The sequence below is a fragment of the Hyperolius riggenbachi genome, chromosome 6, assembly GCF_040937935.1.
Source record: "Hyperolius riggenbachi isolate aHypRig1 chromosome 6, aHypRig1.pri, whole genome shotgun sequence".
NCBI lineage: Eukaryota > Metazoa > Chordata > Amphibia > Anura > Hyperoliidae > Hyperolius > Hyperolius riggenbachi.
Genome location: NC_090651.1, coordinates 308,418,257 through 308,441,310, shown reverse-complemented (window position 1 = coordinate 308,441,310; position 23,054 = coordinate 308,418,257). Strand labels below are relative to the sequence as shown.

Below are 23,054 nucleotides of genomic sequence, written 5' to 3'. Positions count from 1 at the left end.
CTCGGTCATCATTCGTTCGCCTTCATTTTAACATTTAAAAACAAGAAATAGATTAATTTAAATGTTAGAAATCACACTTAGAGTACATGAAACACACTTTCAGTAGAAAAATACATATATATATATATATATATATATATATATATATATATATATATATATATATATATATATATATATATACACAGATCTGTACATCAGTCTTAAAAGAGGGACAAATAAGAAAGAAAGTAGGACAGAAGGATTTGGTCCCCAAAGAGGTACTGTCCCTCCAAAAAGTGGGACAGTTGGGGGCTATGCACTTCTCTGCAGCCAGGGTATGGAGAGTTTCTGTAAATTCCCGACTCTATGGTCAAAGCAGGAAATACCTTTCAAGCAATCCCTGGCACAGTTCATAACTTTTCTGTAGCAAGTTTTTTTTTCCTCTGGGGATGTGCTCAGGTAAAGAAATCTAACAAGCCTTGGCTGATCATGTGATCTTGTGCAGATACTGACATTTACTATTTCATATCAGGAGATTCCCTGTAGCTACCTATTTAGAATTCTCTGCAACAGGCAGAAGCTGCAATACAATTTGCTAAAATCCTTACCGTACTCTCTACAGTTGTCCTGGAGACAGATGAAGTTTCCATGAATGTAGAGTTACATGTAAACTGAAAAATTATTTGTTGTAATAACAAACTCCAAAATGTAACTGTTAGATACCTTTATTTGCTGTCTTTGAACAGAACTTCATAAGACATATTATTAAAGAGACACTGAAGCGAAAAAAAAAAATATGATATAGTGAATTGGTTGTGTACTATGAATAATTACTAGAAGATTAGCAGCAAAGAAAATATTCTCATACTTTTATTTTCAGGTATATAGTGTTTTTTCTAACATTGCATCATTCTATAATATGTGCAGATTACACAACACTCAGCATTCAAAATGAGTCTTTCAGAGCAGTCTGTGAAGTAATGACCTCTCCTCTAGCAGAGGAAAAGTAAATAGTCCAGGAACAGTTGAGATAATAAAAGTCAGATAACAGCCCTCTCCATGACTTAACTTAGTCGGAGAGCTTAATGGCTTGTTTGCATAGAGATAACAACTGGAGTTTCTCAACTCTTCCTGTACTGGAAACAATTACACTGATGTATCTGATCTTAATGTTTTATTTCTTAGCTGTGCTACACATACAAATCATAATATCGTCATTTTTTTTTCGCTTCAGTGTCTCTTTAAATGGCCTATATGGGAAGAAAGCTGTGTTTAGCTCTTGGGACATTAAGATGTACACCAGCACTTCAGGTGTCCTTTAATGACACTTCAAGGTACACTTTACGTATAAAGTCAAATAAAAGCTTATATGTGGCTTAAAGCACACCTGACCTGAAGCAACGCTACCTAAGGTAAGCGCAGAGGGTATGTTCATGCTGCATCCACCTGTGCATTATCTTTTGCTATCCTCCTTCCCCCAATTCTCATAGTCACTCCTTGAAAAATGTGACTTTTGTCCAAAGGCAAATTTTCAGACAGGAAGAGGCAGGCTTGCTGCGATGTTCCCTCCTAACTCCCTCCAATTCCCTCCTCTTCTCCACCCTAGTCACTCCCTTAAAGAGAGTCTGAAGCGAGAATAAATCTCGCTTCAGACCTCATAGATAGCAGGGGCTAAAACGCCGCTATCCCGCGGCTTAACGGGGGTCCCTTCACCCCCAAATCCCCTCCGTACAGCCGGGGAGCGCTTCCGCATTGGGGCAGGGCTAACCGCCGTAGCCCTGCCCCACACGCGTCTGTCAGCGCGTATCTCCGCCTCTCCCCCGCCCCTCTCAGTCGTCCTTCACTGAGAGGGGCGGGGGAGAGGCGGCGATGAGCGTCTGATAGACTTGCTGAGAGGCAGGGCTGCAGCCATTAGCCATGCCTCCAGGAAGAGAAAATCTACGACCAAGTTTTGCGGGGGTGGGTTTGGGGGTGAAGGGACCCCCGTTTAGCCGCGGGATAGCGGCGTTTTAGCAGGGGCACACATGCCCCTGCTAACTATGAGCTCTGAAGCGAGATTTATTCTCGCTTCAGAGTCTCTTTAACAGGAGTAAATGGGAGGGTGATATAGTGCATCTGTAGAAATTAACCAGCAGCTTCTGTGGAAGGTTAGTGCTCCTTAGTTTCCTCAAAAAGTAGAGGCATTGTTGTGCTTTGCCAGTAATAGCTAAAGCATTGTCAGCCCAGGACAGACTCCCAAAAATTTAAGGCTGGAAACTCTCCACAGCCTCTGCATTGATCTGCGGTGAGCACCTTCCGTCCAGTGCTGTTTATTGCAAGAAGTGACAAACATCCGTCTGGATACCACAAACAATGACTACCTCATCCTGGTGATGTTCAAAGGTGATGGTGCGGTGGAGGAGCCAGGGCACTAGGTGGGACTGGCGACGGCCGTTTCGCGTCTATACAGACACTTGGTCACGCTGCGTACCACTTGCATTTTTACTGCTGGCAAGTGATATAGCTGCTGCTGTTTTGGCAGTTGGAGACCGCTGTAAACAGCTATTTCCCACAATGCAACAGGGTTCACAAACAGAAAACTGCCAAGAGTACCCACTCAGAATTTCTTTGTGGGAGGGGTTTCACCACAATATCAACCATACAGCGCCCCCTCATGGTCTGTTTGTAAAAAGGAATAGATTTCTCATGTAAAAGAGGGTATCAGCTACTGATTGGGATAAAGTTCAGTTCTTGGTCGGAGTTTCTCTTTAAATTATCTGCTGTTAAAGGCCTAGCATATTCTCTTTTCCACTTTGTATTCTATAAAGGGACTAGCTAATGACTTAAAACTCCTGCCAAGGTTTGCTGGTTGAGGTTACTTACCAAATTGGTCTTGGAGAACAATATGTAACACATTTTGATCCTGATTCATATACTGTACAACCATGGATGCAAAGAAGATGCAAAAGAAGAAAAATCTCATTTCTAATATGTTTAGAAAATAATTTGCCCTCCCCCTCACGGCCTCAGGCCAGATAAAATAATTATGTAGTCACACTTATCCAGATAAAATAATTACGTTGCTGTGTGGCTCACAATAAACGAATTACAATATTTTTCACACCATTAGATGCACCTGACCATAAGATGCATAACACGTGCCTAGGAATTAAGTATCTGTGTGCCTCCATATAAAATAACTAAGTAGCTATGTCCCTCCAGATATTTTTATTTATTTATTGTATTTATAAAGCGCCAACATATTACGCAGCACTGGACATTAGTTACGGTTACAGACAATATTTAGGGGCGACATGCAGCAATAAGACAATACAGGAATACATGCAAAACAGATCACGCAGCACAGTATGAGTACAAGGTAATGCTTAGTCAGTCACTGGATGGAGCATGGAGATTGGGCAAGTCGAGTTCACTCAGCTCCATAGGATGTGTGTACAGTAATGGAGGTGCGTGAACAGCTAGGAGACATAAGGAGGAGGACCCTGTCAAAGGCTTACAATCTAGAGGGAGAGGTAGGGACTCGAAAGGTAGGGGACCAGAGTTCAGCTGCGGGTTTAGAGCACTTGTGAAGGGTGGTAGGCCAGAGTGAAAAGTTTTGAGGGCCTTTTTGAAGATGTTGAAGGAGGGGGCTGCCCTAATGGGTGGAGGTAGGGAGTTCCATAGTGTTGGAGCAGCGCTTGCGAAGTCCTGGAGGCATGCATGGGACTGGGTGATGCGGGGGGGGCGGTCAAGGCGAAGTTCATTGGAGGAGCGGAGTGAGCGGCTAGGTGTGTACCTCTGGGTATGATTGGAAATGTAGGTCGGGCAGGTTTTGTGGACAGATTTGTAGGCCAGACATAGTATCTTGAATCTGATTCTGGACTGGATAGAAAGCCAGTGAAGGGATTTACAGAGGGGAGCCACCGTGGTGGAGCGATGGGAGGAGTGGATAATTCTGGCTGCCACATTCATCACGTACTACACTGGGGCAATTCAGGTCATAGGGAGACCAGACAGTAGGGCGTTACAGTAGTCAAGGCGGGAAAGGGCATTGATGAGGAGTTTGGTGGTGACAGAGGTCAGGAAAGGGCGGATCTTGCAGATGTTATGGAGGTGGAAGTTGCAGGACTTTGTGAGGTTTTGGATGTGGGGGGTGAAGGAGAGTTCAGATTCTAGGGTGACACCCAGACAGCGGGCTTGAGAGGTAGGGTGAATGGTAGTGTGGTTAACAGGGACATTCACATCTGGGAGGGTCAGGGAGGGCCGGGTTAGGGAGATCATAAATTCCATTTAGCCAGGTTTAGTTTCAGGAACCTAGCGGACATCCAGGAGGAGATGGCTGATAGGCAGGAGGAGACCTTGTCCATGGTAGTGGTGGATAGGTCAGGGGTGTGGAGTTAGATCTGGGTGTCATCTGCATACAGATGATAGTTAAAACCCATGAAGGAGATAACCTTGCCAATCGAGGATGTGTAGAGGAAGAACAGTAGAGGGCCAAGGACCGAGCCTTGGGGGACTCCTACCGAGAGGTGGTTGGGGGTACATGAGGACTTATTGAAGGAGGTTGTGAAGGTGTGGTTTGAGCGGTAGGATGAGAACCAGACCAGGGCAAAGTCATGAATGCCCATGGACTGGAGGGACTGGAGGAGTAGGGGATGATCCACTGTGTCAAAAGCTGCTGAAAGGTCAAGGAGGAGGAGAATGAAGTATTTGCCTTTAGCTTTAGCTAAGGTGAGGTCATTGACCACTTTGGTGAGAGCTGTTTCGGTTGAGTGGGCAGGCCAAAACCCAGATTGCAGTGAGTCTAGCAGGGAGTTGGCATTGAGTTACTGGGTCAGGCGTTTGTAAACCAGACACTCAAGGCAAAGGGGAGGAGGGTGATAGGACGGTAGTTGGAGGGTAGTGAGGGTCGAGGGAGGGTTTCTTGAGCAGGGTTAGCACACTCGCCTGCTTGGAGTCTGAGGGGAAGGTGCCTGTTGATAGGGAGAGGTTAAACAGGGCAGTGAGGACTGGGGCCAAATGGTGGAAGTGAGGACAGAGTAAGTCAGAAGGGATGGGGTCAAGGGGGGAGGTAGTGGTATGTGAAGTCTGCAATAGGTAGTTGACTTCCTCAGTGGTATTTGGACTGAAGGAGGTGAGGGGAGGATAGGATGGAGGAGGAGCTGGATGGAAGGGGGTGGGAGGTGAGGATTGAAGGCTGAATATTTCCTGACAAATGGAGACCTTTTTGTTGGTGAAGTGGGTGGCAGACAGCCCCGTTTCTATGGGCGTGCGATGCATGCAATCGCCCGGGGCGCTGGATTGTTGCGGCCGGAGGGGGCGCTGTGTCGTACCGCATGTCATCACAGGGGGCGCTGTTACTGAGACAGATGCCGGGACAGGAAAGACATTGAAGCTGCAGGAGATCGGCTATTCGGCTGAAGATGAAGAAAGGTGAGTTATTACTATTATGCCTGCTCACAACACCGCTGCAGCACCTACCTATCTAAGCTATACTATAGTCACCTACCTAACATATACTGCAGTCACCTACCTACCTAATCTATACTGCAGCACCTACCTACCTACCTAATCTATACTGCAGCACCTACCTACCTACCTAGTCTATACTGCAGCACCTACCTACCTAATCTATACTGCAGCACCTACCTATCTACCTAATCTATACTGCAGCACCTACCTATCTACCTAATCTATACTGCAGCACCTACCTACCTAATCTATACTGCAGCACTTACCTACCTAATCTATACTGCAGCACCTACCTACCTACCTACCTACCTAATCTATACTGCAGGCACCTACCTAATCTATACTGCAGCACCTACCTACCTAATCTATACTGCAGCACCTACCTACCTAATCTATACTGCAGCACCTACCTACCTACCTAATCTATACTGCAGGCACCTACCTAATCTATACTGCAGCACCTACCTACCTACCTAATCTATACTTCAGCACCTACCTACCTACCTAATCTATACTGCAGCACCTACCTACCTAATCTATACTGCAGCACCTACCTACCTACCTACCTAATCTATACTGCAGCACCTACCTACCTACCTACCTAATGTATACTGCAGCACCTACCTACCTACCTAATGTATACTGCAGCACCTACCTAACCTATACTGCAGTCATCTACCTATCTATCCTATTCTGCAGTCACCTACCTATCTATCCTATACTGCAGTCACCTACCTAAGCTATACTGCAGTCACCTACCTATCTATCCTATACTGGCACCTACTTATCTAAGCTATACTGCAGTCACCTACCTACGCTATACTGCAGGCACCTACCTACCTAACCTATACTGCAAGCACTTACCTATCTAACCTATACAGCAGGCACCTACCTATCTAACCTATACTGCAGTCACCTACCTAAGCTATACTGCAGTCACCTACCTATCTAACCTATACTGCAGTCACCTACCTACCTATCTAACCTATACAGCAGGCACCTACCTATCTAACCTATACTGCAGTCACCTACCTACCTATCTAACCTATACTGTCACCTACCTATCTAAGCTATACTGCAGGCACCTACCTAACTAACCTATACTCCAGGCACCTACCTAACTAACCTTTACTGCAGGCACCTACCTACCAAACCTATACTGCAGGCACCTATCTACCAAACCTATACTGCAGGCACCTACCTATCTAACCTATACTGCGGACACCTATCTAATTCATACTGGTGGCGCCTACATAGCTAACCTAAATTGGGCACCTATACCTGGCTCCACAGTGGGGGGGGGGGGATTTTTGCACCCTCGCCCTGGGTGAAATTTAGCCTAGAAACTGCCCTGGTGACAGATAAAGGAATTAAGTAGCTATGTCCCTGCAGATAAAGGAATGAAGTAGCTATGTGCCTTCAGGTTAAAATTAAGTAGCTATGTGCCTCCAGATAAAGGAATTAAGTAGCCACATGCTACCAGATACAAGAATTAAGTAGCCATTAGGAATTATCAATGAGATGCAAATACATTTGTTTTTGCTTTCAAATTTCATGTAAATGCTATGGAGCTTGAACTTGGACCAATAAAAAAATGCCAGGAAGTTATTCTCATTGGTCCAATGACAAGCTGCATATAATGTACATAAAATTTGAATGCAAGAAGAAATGATTTGCCTTGTAGCCATGTGCTCTCAGCTATCAGTATTAGATAGCCTTGTGAGCCTCCCCAGGAAGAAGTATTGGGAAGCTATGTATGCTCCCCCGCCTGCTAAATAGAGCTATTAAGAAGCCAGATTTGCCTATAGAAATTAGTACTGGGTGTCCAGATGTGTCCCCCAGTTAGCAGTAATAGGTAGCCCAGCCCTGTAAGTTCCTCCAAAAAGTATTAGGAAAAGTATGTGCTCCCAATTAAGAGTATTACTGTAGATAGTCCTGTGAGACCTCCAAAACTATAAGTTGGTCAGATGTGCCACCCAAATAGTATTAGGTAGCCAGATGTACACCCCAGTAGTATTAGGTAGCCAGAGATGCCCACCAAATAGTATTAGAAGGACAGATGTGCCTTGAGTATTAGGTAGCACGTTTTGCCCCCCAAATGGTGTTAGGTAACCAAAGGTGCCCCCCATTAGTATGGGGTAACTAGAGATGCACCCTGATTAGTATTAGTTAGCCCAAGGTGACCCCCAAATAGTATAAGGTAGCCAAAGGTGCCCCCTAGTATTATGTAACCAGAGGTACCCCTCTGTATTATGTAACCAGATGTGCGTCACACGTGCAGAGTGGAGTCTGCGGAGAGGCAACTCATCTGTTGACACTCTTGCAATGCGATCCACCTTCCTCTTCCAGAATCCCCATCTCTATGACTCCAGTAGCATATCCCATCACATCACTCTCCTTCATGCTCCACTCTGCAGTTCAGAGAGCCCACCAAGGGTCTCCCCAAGCCCTTATGCAGCTTAATAGTCAAGAAGCTGGAAGTTTTAGTGGCTTTCATTTTTCAGCCTAGCTTTACTTTTCAGGTCAACACAGAAATGGGGAAAAAGAGCATATAAATAGATTGCAAATGTATATTGGGGTCTGGTCTTTTTCTATTTCTTGCACTTCAGTCGAGTTTTCAGAGCACATGCTTCCTTTCCACTGCTTGTATTGCAGTTCAATGCTATTCTTGTTGATTTGTAAATGTACTGTCTGCAGCCTTTTTGGTGCCATTGCCGTTAAGTTCAATCGAATGGGACTTTCTAATCGTACCACAACTTGACAACAAAACGTAGAGCAAGTGCACAGGGGAAATAATTGCATGCTTCCCTGTGCACTTGGTATCATCAGTGCAAAAGGCTGTTATATTACAACACATGTTTACTGTGTATGGCAAGCACTTCCACTGATGCCCACAACTGTGGAGAAAAATAAATGTGACATACTGATTTTAATAGAGACTGGCAATAACTAAGGTTGTAATTTAGATCTCATCCATCATTAAAGCATGAGCGTAGCACAGCTTCCCCTCGACACACTGTTTGATTGTTAAACTAGCCATACATGGATCAGTAGCAGCTCGATCCAGAAAGCAATCACAATTAAGCGATTGATTCACCACCTGGTATTACTTCATTGCAATCAGATTTCAACAGAAACTGATAACCAAGAACTGATAATAACTCCCCCCCCCCCCGCCCCTTTCCACAACCATCCCAATTCCCCACTTTGGGATCTATAAAGCCATGTAGCTGTAAATTCCCCTGCCATGTCAATTAAAACTTAGTATTCTGGCCTGTGGGTGAGATGGAAGATATTTACTGGGAAGCAGGGCCAGTTCTGGCTGTGATGGGGCCAAAATTAAACTGGGAAACCCAACCCGCCCCTGCCGCCCCCCCCCAGTATTTACTGCTGGCCTAGTAGTGCCTCCATCCCTCCCATCCCCATTCAATATTGCCTGGTGGATCTAGTGGTCCTCACATTAATAGCAGGCACCATGTGGCCCTACACTAACCCTGTATCATGCGGAGAGCTGCACTGTTGCTGCCATCTGGGAAGCCATGGTAACGGGTGGCGGCTGTGACTCATATGGAGAGGAGGTGATGGGGGTCCCTATGGGCTCTGGGGCAATTGCCCCCCTTGCCTGTATGGTAGCACCGGACTTGCAGGGAAGGTATGACAGAATGTCTCACCCTTTTGAAGGACTAATTATGAAAGTTCTAACAGTATTTTTGTTTTCTCCAGTATGGATATGTTTTGGATGAGGCCTTGCAAGGGCTTCTCTCTGTTTGAATTGCTCCATGCTTGTTTGGATTTGCCTTTCTTTCTCTAAATAAAAACAAAAACATAGCGCTGTGCCTTATCATGGTTTCAATAAGTTAACGATTCATTGATTGATTAGCTTACAGAATGGGTTTGTGGGGTGATTAAATCACTAGCACATTCAACCTCAGTGATCACATCTGTTGGAAATATTGACCGTTGTATGGCCACCTGCAGGGGCGGGAGTTAATACCTTTTGGGGACCTCTGAACGATATGTGTGCATGACAATGATCAGAATTTATTCTTGAGTTATCTGTGGCTTGTATGTTTCTTTCCAAGACCAGACTTTGTTGTATATTTGTCTCCGGAACTGGCACAGCCTTGACAGTCTGCAGTGGATATCAAGCTTTTGTATTGTGCTGTAATGTGTTGTGCTGGCTAGTCTCTGCTCGTGAAAAAAGTGAAAAAAAAAACAATAGAGGAAAAATACACCTTTATTTCCAAATACTATATTGTCACCATACTTTGTACTAGGGACATAATTAAAATGTTGTGATAGCCAGGACAAATAGGTAGATAAAATGTGTGGGTTTTATGCACATTAGCAGTGTTTATATTAAACCTATAGGGGATGAAATTGGAAAAATAGTGTATTTTTTCATTTTTTTCCTTGTTTTTCCCTTTAAAATGCATAGAAAATAAAGTAATTACTAAAAACAAATATCAACCCTAAAAAGCCCAATTGGTGTAAAAAAAAACAAGATATAGATCATTTCATTGTGATTAGTAGTGAATAAGCTATTGGCAGATGAAAGGGATGAGCACTGAAAGGTGAAAATCGCTCCTGTCCGTTAGGGTAAAAACGCCTTTGGGTTGAAGTGGTTAAGTTACTTTTAAAGAGGAACTCCAGTGAAAATAATGTAATAAAAAAAAGTGCTTAATTTTTACAATAATTATGTATAAATGATTTAGTCAGTGTTTGCTCATTGTAAAATCTTTCCTCTCCCTGATTTACATTCTGACATTTATCACATGGTGACATTTTTACTGCTGGCAGGTGATGTCACTGGAAGGAGATGCTGCTTCCTTTTTTTTGGCAGTTGGAAACAGCTGTTATTTCCCACAATGCAACAATGCTCCCACAGTGTGATGTCAGGACCTCAGAGCCCCCTGTTGATCCATTTGAGAAAAATAATACATTTCTTGTGGGAAAGGGAGTATCAGCTACTGATTGGGATGAAGCCTCTGGGTGGTCTAGGGGCTTCTTGTGTCCTCCTCGCCACCTCCCCCCCCCCACTGCTGCTGACCAGGGCCATCATTTTGCGGCCCTCTGTCCCTTCTTGCATGAATGCGGCTGTACTGTGCCTGTGTGGGAATGACCTCATGTGCACAGTAGCATAAATTCACTTGTAAACGAGCAGCTTTGGCTTTTTTGCACAAGTGCACATGTGCAGTACGTCTGTGCAGGTATACGACAGGGATCGCGGCCACCAGATTATATCTGACAAGCCCTTGTCGGATATGTTCAGAGGGGACATGCGCGGCAACGGTGAGGTCAAAGTGGACACGGGTATCCCCTGGATAGCCCAGAGTCTCTCTGCTTGGGTAAATATCTGTTTTTTTGTTTTTTATTTCGCTTCAGGTTCACTTTAAAGGGCCAGAAGCTTCTAGTCCGGAAATGGTTATATTATGTTATTTATTTTCATTTGTTTCGTTTTCATATAGCGCTGGCACTTTCTCTGCAGTGCATTTCAGAGGGAATTGCATCACTCACTGTTCATCCACAAGGCTAACAATATGTTACATGCAGGCAAATTTCTTTACATTAATCAGCATCAGCCAACGTGCATTTGATTTAGTGCAAGCTGAGTAGACATGCAAGTACTTGCGTCCAGGTACAACGTGTTGCTCACACAAGCATGAAGCTGCCAGCACTGGGTCCATCCGAAAATGGCGCAGGGAGAAAAATGGCGCACCGTTCTTCCGATAAATGTATCATAAAACGCTATTTACCGTTTTAATGTAAATACAATAAAACGGTAAATTTCGTTTTATGCTACATTGATTGCAGAGCGGTGCGCCATGATAAACATGCAGGGCTGGGGGAGAGAGGCAGCGGGAGACTAGAGGGCATAGGCAGCGGATGTATGCAGAAGCATACGTTACCTTATCCTGGGCCAGTGATCGCTCCTTCCCTCCGCTCCTTCCATTCGTTTGCTGTAGTCCCGCAGCCGGCCAATCAGCATGCGGAGACTGAAGCCACATGGTGATTGGCCGGCTGCAGGACTACAGTAAACGAATGGAAGAAGTGCAGGAGCGGAGGGAAGGAGCGATCGGCGGCCGGGACAAGGTAACGTATGCTTCTGCACACATCCTCCCCGCTGCCTATGCCCTCCAGTGTCCGCTGACTCTCTCCTCCCCCGACCCCCGCTGCATTCTTGAACAATTATAACGCTATTTAGCGTTATAAGTGTAAGGCACACTGCCTGCGCCATTTTTTAACACTTATAACGCTAAATAGCGTTATATAATGTAAGTCTATAGGGCGCCCTTTTTATTCCCCTGGCGCTGTGCGCCATTATTAACTGTCACGAACTGCCTCATTCCTTACAGCCACTCTCCAGGATTGGTTGTATATGTCTGCTTGCTTCCAGGGTGTAACTACAAATCATAGGGCTCCCCAATGGTCACACCCCTTCCCTTGCCTACCCTGGTGAGCCTCACAGCCTGGAGGCTCATCTCACAAGAGTCATAAAACAAGTGTGGCCATCATAGTCTTACACACACATGACAAGTGTAGCCACAAATACACCGTATCTGAAGAATGAACCCCTTAATCCGAGGAAGTGAAGTAGAATTTGGGGCTCCCTTACAGCTCTGGCCCCCCCTACGGTCACAGGGACTGCTCCCCTCTAGTTACACCCTGCTTGCTTCCCTCACCCAAACAAAGAATATACACACATTTTTAATAATAATAATAAAAGATAAAAATAAAATATGTATTTTTTTTTCAGCAAGATTAAGTAGATACAGACCTACAAGCTGTGCTCTTTTGCTGTCTTACTTCAGAGGCAACTTGGTTGAGTTCAGGGGTGTAACTAGAGTGGAGGCAGGGCCGGCCCGCTCATGAGGCAGGGTGAAACTTTTGCCTCAGGCGGCAAAGTTCTAGGGGCGGCATCCGCCCGTCTGTGGGTGCGGGGGTGCCGGCCGCCGAGCTGGAGCGGTAGCTGGCAGGACGGGGGTATTGGGCCTAGCGGTGGGGAGGGGGGGTTGGACCCCCTCCCTCGCCTGGGTCCCCCGATCTGCGCTCCCCTCCAGCTTTAAATGTAGCGTAAGCAGCCGACAGACAGTAAGAGGCACGGGCGGGGGATCACTCACCTCTTCCTCGTTCCAGCGTGCGATCCACTGACGTCACTTCCTGCAACGCCGCCCACTGTATTGTACGTGGCCGGCGTTGCAGGAAGTGACGACAGTGGAGCGCACGTTGGAACAAGGAAGGTGAGTGATCCCCCGCCCGTGCCTCTTACTGTCTGTCGGCTGCTTACGCTACATTTAAAGCTGGAGGGAAGCGCAGTTTTTTTCAAAACTTGCCTCAGGCGGCAAAAAGTCTAGGGCCGGCCCTGAGTGGAGGAGCACCTGCAGGGGAGCCCAGAGCTGTGGGGACCCCAACTACCAACCTTACATTCTTCCTATTCAGAGGACTACAGTTCAGGAGTTTTTGTGACTACACTTGTTATGTGTGTGAAGATCATGATAAACACGAGTGGGGACACCGAGAGCCCAATATAGTGTAGTAAGCAAAACAATAGGTTGGAATTGAAAAGTATATAGTGTATATACTCACAAAAGTGGGTTACCTCCTAGGTAACCACTGTACAGGCAATAAGTATCCCACTAGGATACTTATTTCTCTCCTCATACTTCCTCCCCATCCACACCTCACCACCTCTCGCCCATACATTTCAATAGACGATATCAATTAACCTTTTCGGGACCGGCCGCCTAACTCCCTTTAAGGACCAGGCATTTTGCTGATCACTCGGGGGAGATGTCAGTTGTCATATGACAGCTTAATCTCCCCCTCCGGGTGCGCACGATCGCGTCGGGAGCAGAAACGGCGGGCCGGCGTAGATCCTACGCCGCATCAGGCTAGAACAGCCACAAGTGTGGCGTAGGATCTCATTCACATGGTCCCGAAAAGGTTAATGTAAAAATACCACTCAACAATATGTACATTACTCTGAGGACACTTTATTTGTCTCTGTCTTTTCAGCGTGTACTCCTAGTTGTTATTGCCTGAGGAAGCGGAAATATACCTGCGAAACGCGTTGCATGGTTGTCTGGATTGTATAAATAAACCTGTTGTTAAAAAGCTGACAGTATCTTGTCTACTTCAAGGAGGCGAGTCCACCACCACCTCCTGAGGAATTTTGAACTTTTTAGTACCTTTTATCCTGCTGGCGCCTCTGTTCACTCTTATATTATTGTGAAGATCATGATGGCCACACTTGTTTTATGACCCTTGTGAGTCGGGTCCCAAGGACTTAAAGCCCACCAAAGGTAGGCAAGGGAACATTGGAGGAGATGAAGGGGAATTTGCATCAATGTTTTGCGGGGGGGGGGGGGGGGACATGAATTTTAGTTATGCTACTGGTTCAGCTGCCATTTAACCTGTGTTGTTGTGGCCTATGGAAGATGTGGTGTAGCAGGAGTTATCACCTTGTCATCCTACTGACATCAGAGCTGTATGAAAAATATTTTAAATTAAGCTGTTTTTAAGGGAGAGATGGTAACTTGATTTTTTATGCCATTTACTAGGGAAAACTGTAGAGAACAGGACCCAGCAGTGACCCTTGTGGAACCACCACTGGCTGCTAACAGTTTATCATTCTGACTATGATCCATTTACTTCCCCTTTCTGTCTTTCGCTAGTTCTCTATCCATATACATGTTTTCCTCGTCTCAAAAGCTTCTGTTAATATATGCACACACACATTTGCATTTACCACTTCAGAAAAGTTGAGCATGTAGGTCAGACGCTATCTTTAGTAAACTGATGTTGATACTGTGATAAGAAATGATTCCGTGGTATATAATTTTGTATAACTGCCCTTAGGATACCTTAGTTTACATACACCTGAAGTTAAAGGATACCTTAGTGCTTATTCAAATCTAAAAATGACGCTGTGTGTGTAGAGGTGTGCATAGGCTTACCGCACCTCCCGTGGCCCAGCGTCTGTCTCCCTTCACGCGCCATGCCTCTCGTTGTCCTGGGAGTGGTCAGCGACCTTTGTCCTGGATATACTGTGCTGTGCATGTGCAGTAGGTCCTCTTGGGTGGCTTCTGCGCGCTGGGTACATCATTGCGCGGGTGTGCGCACGTACAGCACACTGGGTCCCCGGAGAGCACAGTTACAAGCCGACCTACGAGGAGATACTGTGCATACGCAGCACAGTATGTCCAGGGCAAAGGTCGCTGACCACTCCGAGGACAAAGGGAGGTATAGCGGGCGAACGGAGACAGACTCCAGGCCACGGGAGGTGCGGTAAGTCTGTGCACACCTCCCCACACACACAGGGCATAATTTTAGATTTTACAAGGACTAAGGTATCGTTTAAGTATACAAGTCTATTTTTTCCAATATCTGACTTTTTCCCACTTTAAAAAAGGGGACTCCATCAGCGGTATACCAGCAATAGGGAACTGACCCACTTCACAGTGAGTCACAGAAAATTAGATAAAGTGGCTTATCAATAACTAAGCTCAATTCATTTATTACCTGAGGGTGGATTCCATCTGAGCCAGGTGCCTTATCTAGCTTGATTTTATTTAGAAGTCAGATGCATGTACAGGCATAACGAGTGATAAGGACTTGGCTGCTGTCTGTTTTCTTTCGTGTGGCCTGTAGATATTCCAATTCACATTTTAATCTATAGCCGCATCTACACGCGGCCGCAATGCTCCTTATCAATCGAGCCGCTGATGCGGCTCGATTGATAAGATCCGACAGGACGGATCTCCTCACCGCCGATTCCCTGCTCGTTCCCCGCGAGGGGACAATGGCAGGGAATCGAGTAGAAGATAAGCGGCACCGGCAGGGAATCGAATGCGGCGCGGCGAGCGGGGACGCGGCGGGCGCGGGGTCGCGTAAGAGGTGATCCGGCGGCTAATCGAGCCGCCGGATCGCAGCCTCATCTACCCGTGTAGATGAGGCTTATAATTGGTGCACATGGTCATAGAAATGTATCTCCCATGTGTTTAGCTTTCTCAGTGTATGCAAGAATGACTATAAGTTCAAGGAGAAAGGAGGCAGAGCACTCCAATAGTGTAAAACCTATTTAATAGCCTTAACAAAAGATAAAATTACACTTAGAAGATTCACATAGACAATTAGCTTGTAATCTGTACAGTGGAATGATGATGCGTCCTCAGCAGAGCGACGCAATCAGATTGCACTTAGCCATAGCGCTAGACTGCTGTAATATCAAGGCTTGCCTGAACAGAGGATACTTTATACTTAGATTTGCCAGCAAGCTTCACATGTTTCAGCAGCATTTCCACCTTCGTCAGGTGACCTGGCGAAGGCGTAAGCACCGCCGAAAAGTGACGCTTTTTAAGAGAAGCTATTAAAGTGAACCCGAGGTGAAAATAAACTGCATTGAATTAGATCTGTCCTCCTACTCCAAAAAATGACTTTTTTATAGATCTACCATGGGTTCATTTTATATTTAAATATTTACAAAGTAGATTGAATGTTTTTTTTTTTGTCTCTGCTCAGTGGCAGCTTATTAAGTGTTCCAGAGTTAAAATACATGATCTATTGTCCTTTTTCTATCTCCCCTGCTCTCAGAGGTTTTATTCTGCTGGGAAAACTTTTATGGCTGTAATTTGCTTATCAGTGAGGGTATTATATTCCCAATAAGCTACCAACAAGAGAGAAGCTGTCACTTTCATGCCTAAAAATTAACTCTTTCAGGCAGTAAAATTAAAAAGAGAAACCACCTGGTTATGAATATGTTTTATACATACACATGTTTATCTTATCATGTCACATGTCACCTCATGTACACTTTATATTGGCTTTGCACTATTGGAGTGCTCTGCCTCCTTTCTCTTTTGTCTACCCATCTGCCCCTCCAGATATGGAACAGCACTGAGGTGGACTTTTGATTTCATCAAGTTCCAGGCTGGGACAATTTCCCTTCAGTTTGACTTTTCTATGAACGTTTGGGGTGTATAGTTTATTTTTTTCATGACCAGGGTTCATGCACAAAGCCACTAAATCACAGATGAACCACAATTGCATTTCATAGTTTGTTTCTAAATCACCTTCTTCTTTTCTGTTACATTTGGAGTACCAAATAGATCATATAGCCAGGACCTTACAGTGTTGCTCTACAAATGTAAGAAGACCGGTTGCTACAAGCAGAAATACTTACTACACATAAGGCCCTGGGCTGCAATTATATGTTTCTTTCTAAGGACGAGATGTATTAGGTTTGGTGCACATCAGTACCCAAAATGGACTTGTTTTTTCACTTTTTCACACTTCAGGGGGACAGATTGACCTGCAGCATGGAACTTGGAGGAGGTGAGTGTGTGCCTGTCCCCACTGCCCCCATAATGCCGTGGGGAGGAGGCACATCATTTAGTGGGGTGGTGGTGGACACTTGGGGGTTTTATGGATGTGGCAATTTCCCCATTTGCCCTTATGGTAGTGCTGGCCCTGTCGAAAGCTTCCCTCCTTATACAATCCAGAGCAGAGCAAAGTACCTGTGAAGCCAGACATGATGCGGTTATAAGACAGCTACTTGTATAAAGTTATTTTACAGAATCTGTACACAGGTTTACAGAATAGGTAACTGCTTTCCTGTCTCCCCACTGACACTGAACTTTGGTGTGTATATGTTTGGCAAAACATGGGAATTATTCATTTTTATCACTGGAGTATTCCTTGGTTATGTAAATGTGAGAATGATTTATGTTAGAGTGCAGGCATGGGAAGACTGGTCCTGTCCAGCAGATAAATCACAGACAATAACTGGCAGTATGTGCCGTCAAATTGCAGCTGCACACTATGGTTTATGTTCTGCAAAAGATGAAAAATTGTCTGTTTGTTAACCAAATCTCTGTTAGTGGAAATTATTTACATTGTTCTATGTGTTACTCACACAACTAAGTTTATCATAACTATAGCCTGTCTCCTGGTGACATTCCAGTACAAATGGCTGGCTCTGCATCATAAAGCAGTCAGTAGATAGAAGCTTTGCATTGCGGTGCAATTGCCAATTGCTGGGCTCGGTGTTCCGATGTTCTGCTGAGTTTGCTAAGCTGGATAATAACATAAGTAGTAGAGCGAGGACACTGATGACCTTCTGACCATTACCGTTATATTATCAGTCACGTTACTCAATGTATCCCAGGTGAACCTACATCCCTGTGCAGTGCAGAGAAATGGTGTATGGTCAACAGGTCACTAAGGATGGTCCTTTCATTTGCTCACTTGTTGTCCATGAAGTGGGTGTTCTTGTAAGCAAAGACAAAGACATATGGCCTCAGTTCACTAAGCTTAACTGCTGTCTTTAACCACTTGCCGACCGCACACTCATACCGTGCAGCGGCAAAGTGGTAGCTGGAGGACCAGCGACGCAGTTCTGCGTCGCCAGGTGCCTACCTAATTAATCAGGAGAGGCCGCTCGCGCGAGCGGCTGTTTCCTGTCAGATCACGGAGCGGGTCTCCGTGAATAGCCTGCGAGCCGCTGATTGCGGCTCGCAGACTAAATGTAAACGTAGGAGACACATGTCTCCTTTGTTTACATTGTACGGCGCTGCTGCGCAGCAGCGCCGTAAGGCAGATCGGCGATCGCCGCCATGTGACAGGGGACAGCCTGTCACTGGCTGCACAGGACGGATAGCGTCCTGTGCAGCCCCGATCACCGGGGGGGGAGCAGGTAGGAGAGGGAGGGGGGAATTTCTCCGCGGAGGGGGGCTTTGAGGTGCCCCCCCGTAACACTCAGGCAGGCAGAAGAGATCAGACCCCCCCTGCACATCATCCCCATAGGGGGGGGAAAGGGGGGGCAATCTGATCTCTCTGCCTGCTACCTGATCTGTGCTGGGGGCTGCAGAGCCCACCCAGCACAGATCACTAAAAACAGCGCTGGTCCTTAAGGGGGGGTAAAGGGTGGGTCATCAAGTGGTTAATAACTCTTCTGAGCTGTTTTACAGTTATCACAATTATATCACCATGGTGATAACTGTAAAACAGCTCAGAAGAGTTATTAAAGACAGGAGTTAAAGAGAAACTCCAACCAAGAATTGAACTTTTTCCCAATCAGTAGCTGATACCCCATTTTACATGAGAAAGACAATGATTTTCACAAACAGACCATCAGGGGGCGCTGTGTGACTGATTTTGTGCTGAAACCCCTCCCACAAGAGGCTCTGAAGACCGCGGTACTGCTGGCAAACTGCTACAATGTAACAATGTTCAGAGACAGGAAATAGCTGTTATTAGCTGTCTAACAGACAGAGCAGCTAGAAACAGCTAAATAACCTGCCCACAGTAACAATGTCACCATGTAATAAATGTCAGAATGTTAATCTGGGAGAGGAAAGATTTTACAATGAGCAAACACTGACTAAATCATTTATACATAATTATGGTAAAAAATGAAGCACTTTTTTTACTACATTATTTTCACTGGAGTTCCTCTTTAAGGTTAGTGAATTGAGGCCATAGGGCTCGATTCACAAAGCGGTGCTAACCCAGTTAGAGACTTTAGGCGTGATAAACATTGCACCACGCTGGTGAAAAGCCAGTTTAGGCGTGATAAGTTTAGGCATGATAAGTTTAGATAAGTTTAGATCGTGCACAAAGTCCCGCACGCAAAGCAGCGCCATTAAACTCTATGCAAAGTGCACCAGACTTTGCTAGCGCAAAACTTTTGATCAGCTGTGCACTGCGGTGCTAACCCAGTGGGTGCTTAAACTTATCACGCCTAAACTTATCATGCCTAAACTTATCACGCCTAAACTGAGTTTAGGCGTGATAAGGGGCTTTTCACCAGGGTGCTAACTGTTAGCACTGCTTTGTGAATCAAGCCTATTGTCTTGTTTGTAGCAACACAGGTCAGTAATCCATGGCAGCCAGTCACAAATTACATTGCATTGATATTACCTCAGTTAAAGGGAACCTAAAGCAAGAGGGATATAGAGGCTGCCATATTTATTTCCTTTTAAACAATGTATCATCCTGGCTGTCCTGCTGATCCTCTGCCTTTAATACTTTTAGCCATAGACACTGAACAAGCATGCAGATCTGGTGCTCTGACTGATGTCTGACTGGACTAGCCACATGCTTGTTTCAGGTGTGTGATTCAGCCACTATTGCAGCCAAAGAGATCAGCTGGATAGCCAGGCAACTGGTATTGCTTAAAAGTAAATAACTATGAAGGCATCGCTTTAGGTTCCCTTTTAACAGACATCTGATTTGTTGCTTAATTTTACAAATTTTATTTTTAAGGACACATGCGAGCACTATAAAAAATAAAAAAAATCCACTTACCTGGGGCTTCCTCCAGCCCCTGCTAGCTGTTCTGTTCCCTCAGCTCAGCTCCGCTCACCGATGGTGGCCCGGGGTCCCCTACGGTACAAGATCCCCACTCCACATGCGCGAGCAGACATCATCTGGACTGTACTGTGCAGGCGCAGTAGTTCTGGCTTCAAAGGGGGCCAGCAAAGTCTCTTGCCTAACAAAGCACTGTGTCCACTACTAATGTGCACAGAGCTCTTCTGACATCTCTTGGCACAGTGAGGTGCCCAATAGTAAGGGACAATTGTTTATGGATCTAATCACCCAAATAATGAAGCAGAGACCACTTACATATTTGCCATAAGTGGACACAGCACATGTACCCCCTGTGCACAACACCAGACCAGGGGTGCTTATCTGATTTCTCAATCATTGGAGTAATTAGATAGCAGTAGAAATGTTGTGTCCCATTACTGGGCACTGAGCTATGGGCTGTCTAACCAAGCCTGGTAGCTGCTTTTAATTAAGCAGTTGCCAGATAATAATTCAACACCTACTTGGCTGGATTGGTTCTCTTTCAAGCCAGCGTAAATTTGCATTAAAAGTCAGAATTGAAGCTCATCTTTATTCTTTTTATTTTCTACTGATCTTTACAGTTTTTTTTTACAAACCAATACAAACAGGAAACAACTACTACATTTGGAAAATGTGGTAGGCACACTCCATAATTACAGTATATTATTATTATTACTGTGTATTTATACAATGCTAACATACTCCTCAGCACTTTAGAGTCTATAGTCATGCCACCAAGGCCGGGCTGAGGTAGAGGCAAGAGAGGCTCCAGCCTCAGAGTGAGAGGGGCGCACAACTCACTCAGCTATCATTTCCTGTATTGTGTTTGAAACAGAGAGAAATAGGTAAAGGGGATAAATTGCAGTGGCTGCGAGCCAGAAAACTAGAGATTAAGGCGTGTGTATGTGTGTGTGTGTGTGTGTGTGTGTGTGAGGGGGGGGGGGCGCCTTTTAGTCTAATAGTAATCAGTGTGTGACGGCTGGGGTGAGAGGGATGGAGGGGCGTACTTTGGTGTCTCAGCCTTGGGTGCTGAAGGACCTTGTCCCGCCTCTGACTGTAGCCCTGGATTGAACTTCATCCTAATCAGTAGCTGATACTCCCTTTCCCATGAGAAATCTTTACCTTTTCTTGAATAGTTCATCAGGGGGGTCTTTATGGGTAATATTGTGAAACCCATCCCACAGTGTGATGTCATAACCTAGGTCCTGACAGCTTGCTGTCTGTGAACCTTGTTGCATTGTGGGAAATAACAGCTTTTCCCAACTGCCAAGCAACCAATTTCCCTCTGTGCATATGTATATCTATATAAAAAAAAAACAACCTTTCAACCTATCGCATTGTTAGGGGGTGTGGTTATAGATAATGACAGTTGGTGCTGTCTAGTTTTTTCCCATGTCTGTCAGTAGGAAAGATGGTGACGTCCATGTTGATTGTGGATCAAACGACTGTATGTAGACAGCACCCCAGTAATCTTCACATTCGATGTGCCAAGGCTAGTGGAGATCCAGCACTTCCATCTCCAAAGTCATATCAGAAAGTAGTCGCCGGCACCATCTATTTATCAGCTCTTTTATTGGTTAAAAAGACACATGACAGTTAACAGCGACGTTTCGGAGAACCTCCTTTCTCAAGCTCTATCAGTGTCTGCAATAAACAACCTGTAATCACTTCCTTTTATATCTAGCTGGATGGAGAGCCAGCCAATCACATGTCACTGCCACCTTGTGGCGACCAATCCCCGTCCGTCTAACCATGCGGACTTGATGGGGAACTTGTTTTCAGAAAAGCGGACATGCGTACAAGCGGACGCGTCATCCCATGCAGCGGGGCGGGAGCAGGCCCGACGCCAAATGTAACGCCGACCAATGGGCGCGAGGCAGACGATGTCGCCACCCATCCGTCACGCCTACCATATGGCGGACCAGATGGGGAACTGCCTCACGGAAAGCCGCGAACGCGGCCGCCCACTGAGCAACCACGTGGGCTGTCAGCGCACACATCGGCATCCAGGAACGCCCCCCGCCCCGCCGCATGGCAACAGAGCACGCCATAGCCATGGCAACCCGCGGAAACCAACAGTTTAAATCACAAGCAGGGCCAACAGTATCCACACAAATATAAGTCATTCCAACCAAGTGTACTTGATACTATAAGAGTTGAGCAAAAATAGCCTACATAAGTGGTGTCATATCATATTCTCTATTCAGTCCCCTAGGGGACAAAGTGTCCAATAGTCGTATCCATTTGGACTCACAATATAGCAGTTTTTTTAGTCTGTCACCTCCCCGTCTAAGTGGTTTAATCTGTTCTAGAATTTGAAACCTCAGTTGATTAACAGAGTGTTTAGCCTGTGTAAAGTGTGACGGGACAGCTAGTTCTAATGCTGGCTTTCTAAAGCAGCCCATACACTCAGCCGATTTTCTGGCCGACCGATCGATCCCGATCGATCGATCGATCAATCGATTGCAAATCGGTTGGCCAATCGACCGATCGACGGCCGATTTCGATCGATTTCGATGGATTTCCATCGAACTTGCAGGGTGGAAAATTTAGGTCGATCTGATGAGATTGCTTATCAGTTTGCATTGGCCTTAATGGAAATCTGATGGCAAAAAAATGCCATCAGATCGAATTTCAATAGATTTCAAAATGAAATCTATTGGAATTCTTTCCTGGTAAAAAATGTTCTAAAAACGCATCAGATAGATCATCAGATGCATTTCTTATCTATCTGCTGCCAATCTGACGAGTGTATGGGCACCTTAATTGTACTTTTGTGTGCTGAAATTCTGTCTTTCACTCTTTGTGTGGTCTGTCCAATATAGAGCAGACCACAAGGACATTAAGGCATATACTGCATATCTAGTGTTACAATCATAACAGCCATTGATAAAGAATTTTTTACCACTGTGGGGGTGGGTGACATAACTGCCTCTAATTACACTATTGCAATGTACACATCCCAAACAGGGATACGTCCCACTAGGTCTGGTGGATCTATAAGTACATTTTTTAGAAGGGCCCAAATCTGCATGTACTAATTTATCTTTTAATGTAGGTGCTCTCCTATAGGACATAAGTGGGAAGGTCTGAAACTCATCAATATGAGGGAAATTGTCCCTCAATAGATGCCAATTATTACGTATTGCTTTTGCTATGTCTTCACTCGCTACATTAAATTGGCTAACAAATGGAATCCTTTTGTTTTGTCCTCTCCTCCGATTTGTCCTGTCTGTTCTGTCGTCCCTATCAATCTGCTGTCTTGCCCTCTC

General features: G+C 45.3%; 2 protein-coding genes across 7 annotated transcripts in view; one reads left to right on the top strand and one right to left on the bottom strand.

The window, feature by feature from the left end:
* LOC137521684 (G-protein coupled receptor family C group 5 member C-like) overlaps positions 1 to 2,467 on the bottom strand; it is a 152,533-nt gene extending 150,066 nt beyond the window's left edge. For both annotated transcript variants that reach the window (XM_068241298.1, XM_068241301.1), the window contains exon 1: positions 2,343 to 2,467. The gene's annotated coding sequence lies outside the window, so the exon portion shown is untranslated. The remainder of the gene's footprint in view (positions 1 to 2,342) is intronic.
* Positions 1 to 23,054, top strand: part of LMTK3 (lemur tyrosine kinase 3) — a 153,202-nt gene that overhangs the window by 14,006 nt on the left and 116,142 nt on the right. The gene's annotated exons all lie outside the window — the stretch shown is intronic.